Genomic DNA, 4,749 nt, shown 5'->3' on the forward strand with positions numbered 1-4,749 from the left:
GATGGGACGAGGGCCACCGGAACCGGAAGCAGCGCCGCGCGGTCCGACCCGAGAGAGGACTGGCCGGGCGGGGCGGTCACCTGAGTGACGCTGCTGTCACGTGTGGGTGGTGGCGGGAAGCGCGCGGGCCTGGGCAGGGCAGGGCAGGGCAGGGGCGGCCCCGGCCCCGGCCCCGGCCCCGGCCCCGGCCCCGGCCCCGGCCCCAGCCCCAGCCCCAGCCCCAGCCCCAGCCCCAGCCCCAGGCAGCTTCTGCCGCCGTCTGTGGCGCATTTCGCGCACCGCGGGCTCGGCTGCCGCTGTCCAGCATTCACAGGTCCCAGGTGCTGTCACTCTCAGCACGTTGGCGACCTCTGGAGCTCACCCACTCCAACCCCCTGCCAAAGCAGGGCACCCGCAGCGGCTTGCCCCGGAGCACCATGGCCAGCGGGGGCTGGAGTCTGTCCAGGGAAGGAGACTCCACAACCGCTCTGGGCAGCCTGCTCTAGGCCTCCAGCACCCTCACAATAAAGACCAAGTGCAGTTCTAGGGGAACTATTATTTTTCCCATGGGAAGTTACCAATAGAACTGGCTTCCTGAATTCTCAGTGATGTGATGAGTTCTCTGTCCTGGGAAATGACAGCTAATTATAACAGCCTGTGCTTGGAATTACCTGGGGGCATTACCCCTTCCTGTTCTGATGGAACCTCTTGGGTTCCAGGTCGTGCTCATTGCTCCTGGTCCTGTCAGCACCACCTGTATGCTCCCCATGCTCCTGCCCCCAGCCCTGCAGTCCTGATGAGCATTGAGAAACTCCTAGGGCCTGGCCTTCACCTGGCATCCACTGCTGTTCCCTGCCTGATGGCCTCTGCTGGTAGCAGAGCTGGTGTCCCAGCCTGCAGAGGTCAGTGGCTGGCCAGATCCTGGCAGGTGTTCCATGACCAGCAGCAGAAGATGTGGTGGAAGTCTTTGCTTCTCATCTGGAACCTAACCTGGGCCCAGACTTTTCTGGCCAGTCCCTAAGCTTCTGCTGGTGGTAACTAGAAGACAAAAGAGGTCATCATCGTTCTGTGAAGCAGAGCCCAAGGCCTTGCTCAGTGCTGGCTGCTGCATACCTGCCAAACTGGAAAGACCCAAAGTGCAGAGGTGTGTGATAGACACATGGTGGCCTTTACAGCAGTGTCTTTGTCGAGCAACCTGGAGCAGATGAGGCCCTGAGCAACCTGCTCTAGTGGGAGGTGTCCCTGCTCATGGCAGGGGGTTGGAACTGGATGATCTTGAAGGTCCCTTCCTACCCAAACCATTTTATGGAATCTATGAATGCACGGGGCAGAATGCACCTCAGGACATCTCCTAGCTGCAGCAGGAAGAGCTTTGCTCATCCTTGGATGTAGTAACAGACAAAAGTTGATGTACCAAGGAGCTCCAAGAGGGAGCACTTCAGCACTTTCAGGAATAAAAGGAGGATCCAAAGGAACCCCAGCCTGAAATGCTGCTGCAGGAGCTGTCTGTGGGATGGCTTCCAAGCTGTCACAGAATCACAGAACTGTGACCTCTAAGATCATCGAGTCCAGCCGAGTCCCCACTCTCTGGAAATTTCCATGGGGATAATTTCCCTGAGGATCCCTGTCCGCAGTGAGGAAATGAGCACAAAGCCGCGGAGGAAGGTGGAAAGCCTCTGGTGGAGCACGTACAGACATCACCATCTAGTGGTGTCCGACACCAACAGCCTCAACGCAGCCCAAAACGTGCAGGTTCAGCAGGGCTGGAGTCAGTCCTGCTCCCGAATGGCTTCTCCTAGGGAGCTGAGAGCAGCCACCACCTCCCCAGCTACCTCTGGCTGCTCACGCTCTTTACATCGTCCAGCACCGCGGCGCAGCCCTGATTTTGAGAGGAAAATGTCACTCCAGGCTGCCAGCAGCTGGTCCTCACAGTCATGGCCCTGATCCTGCTGATCCCACTGGCACCAAGGGGCAGTGAACTTCCCTTATCACGGGGTTTCATCTCATCTCACAGCTCAGTGGGCAATGGAGAGCTGTCTGAACCACAGAGGGTGCACCACTTCAGGTCCTCTGTCATGCTGGTATCAAGGTGGGACAGAGGGTTTCAGAGGAGCACCATGGATCAAGCACAGCTGAGCTGGGTGGGGAGGAGCAGGGATAGCTTCCAGCTCCAGCACAGCCTCATCCTGCTCTTCTCCCTCCTGGCTGTATGCATTCATGCACAGCTGGACATGCTCCTCCTGCTGGGGCAGCAGATGGACACGGCTGGGACCACCCTGCCCAGCACCTGCCTCTCTGTCTTGGAGGCCCACAGCACTCTGGGGGGAGACCCAGGGGTAGGACTGGCTCAGCCCCAGACAGGCCTTGTTCTGGCTGTGACAGCCACTTGGGATGGGGGCTGCTTAGGAGCAGCTCTCCATGGCACTGCTGGCCCCTGAGGCTCGCTGCTGTGCCTGATCCTGGCCATAGCTCACAGACTTTCCTTCATCTTCTTGCCCTGAAGCTGCCCTTGCTTCCATAACACCTTCAGGAGGAGGGGGTGTAGGGCCAGGAGCACCCACACCATCAAACACTGCCCCAGCACCAGCTTGGGAAGTGACCTAGCAGCTCCTGTCTAGGGGTTTGGGGAGGGTGCAGTCCTCCATCTCTTGGGGAGGTCCTCAGCTTCTGTGCAGATTGGGCCACACCAGCTTGGGGGTCTCATCCTGTTTCTTCCTGTTGTAGCCAGGCTCTGCCTTAAGCACTCCTCTGCCTTCCCCTGCAGCTGAAATGCTCCTTTCTGGGGCTGGACCCAGCTATGCCCAACTCAACCCAACCCCAGAGCCCTCAGGTGGTGGGAACACCCACCTCAACCCCCTGCCTGCTGCAGCTGAGGACACTGAGTGCTGCCCCAGGTGCCTCCACACACTGGGCTGGGGCACCTCCTAGCCCAGGGCGGGGATGGGGGTGTCAGAGAGCCAGGCAAGCAGCTTTTCCAGCACCTTCCGTGGTCCCAGAGTGCTGCTCTGAAGGGTGGCCGCTGGGTGTCCCTACAGCCTTGTGCAACACAGTGCAGAGTGGGTGCAGGGGCTGGGGGGCAAAGGCAGGACCCTACTCCTTGCTTTAGCACTTCCACCCTCAGCCCAGGCCCCAGCTGTCCTTGGGATGGTCCTGCAGTGGTCCCAGCCCCTGGGGGCTTCTCCAGCAGACTGGAAGGCTCACAGGGACCTGTAGAGGGGTCCTGCTGCTGTGCACCCCACTTGCAATGAAGGTAGCTGCCAGGAACACCATGGTGGGCTCTGGCCTGCCCTGTGCCCCCAGACCTGTTCTCCACCCTCGGGAGGGCACCAGTAACAGAGCAGAGACCCCCATGGGGGACCCACAGCCCTGCTTGCACTGGCTCCACCCTCCCTCCACCCATCTCAGCTCAGCCCAGCTCCCCAGGTCGTGCTGGGGTGCCAGGGGTGGGCAGCCTGGGCACAACCCTGTGGTGTGGTCGCTGACACCATCAGGAGCTTGAGGGTTTTCATTTATTTTGGTGGTGTGAGTTGCTGCTGCTCTGGCTCTCCCCTTCCAACCCCTCCCCAGCTCCAGGGCTCAGCCCCAGCCCTGGCTGCCTGCAGCCCACACCTGTCCCTGCTCCCACCCTGCTGGGGACAGGCCACCAGGGAGCAGGGACACACAGCCAGCACCTGCTGAGCCAACCACGCTGGTGCTGCCCTTGGGGCCAGCACAAGGGCTGTGTTGATCTTGGGTGCAGTCCAGGGGCTAGAGCCACTGTGCTCTGGCTGGGCAGATCAGACACCAGCCCTGTTAGAGAGCCAAACTCTGCTGCTGGGACATTGCTTTGGTTTTTCCCCACAGGACTATCCCTGGGTGACAATGCACAGCCCCTGGCAGCAGGATGTGGCCTGAACCCTGCCTGCTCTTCTGGAACCCTGAGCTAAACAGAAAACCAAGCACGGTGCAGTTACAGCCCAAAAAAAGCACAGTAAAGGGAGAGAGAGGGCCAGGCTGGAGGGTGTCACAGCCCTCCCCAGGCTCCTGCCTGGGCATCCAGCTGCCTCGTGGCATAGGCACAGTGAAGGGGGACATGGGGAGCTCAGCACCATCCCAGGGGATGAGCCAGGCTGCAGCTGGGACCAGCACAGCTGATGCTACATAGAGCTGGCTGGTGATACAGAGAGTGCAGGTGGAGAGGGGAGGAGGAAGGGCACTGTGATGCTGGGACATTTGCTTTTCACCATCCCAGCCCACAGCAGCACCAGAAGTGTGTGGCTACAAGAAGAGGGAGGCTACTGGGTTGCTGGAGTGATTTCCCAAACCCACAAAGCCATACCCTGGCTCCTGCCTGCTGGCAGCAAGCATAGCTGCCCTGTCCCCTAAGGGGACAGCTCCTGTGGTACCCAAGGGCCCACACCTGTCCAGTGCATGAGTGGGCAGAGCTTGGCCAGCACAGGGCCATGGAGGAGAACACAGCTCAGCCTTCAGTTCAAGCAGCTGCTCCCCCAATCCTCTTGGCCTGATGAGCACCTAAGAGTTCACAGAAAGTCCATTTCTCTGTCTTCAGTGTGTGGAGGGGTTGCTGGCTCCCACCAGTGACCCACCGAGGTAAGGACGAGAGATCTGCTGTGGAAAGCACATCCCTGCAGTGGGGTGAGGGACAGCAGGGCTTGGGAGGCAGCTGAGGGCTTGTTAAATTACACAGAGGCACATACAAGCTCCTCTGTAAACCAGACTCCAGAAGGTGCCCTGGATCCTCAGCTAATCCCAGTGCTGGATGTGGCAGCC

This window comes from Indicator indicator, chromosome 37, assembly GCF_027791375.1.
Source record: "Indicator indicator isolate 239-I01 chromosome 37, UM_Iind_1.1, whole genome shotgun sequence".
In the NCBI taxonomy this organism is placed as follows: Eukaryota; Metazoa; Chordata; class Aves; order Piciformes; family Indicatoridae; genus Indicator; species Indicator indicator.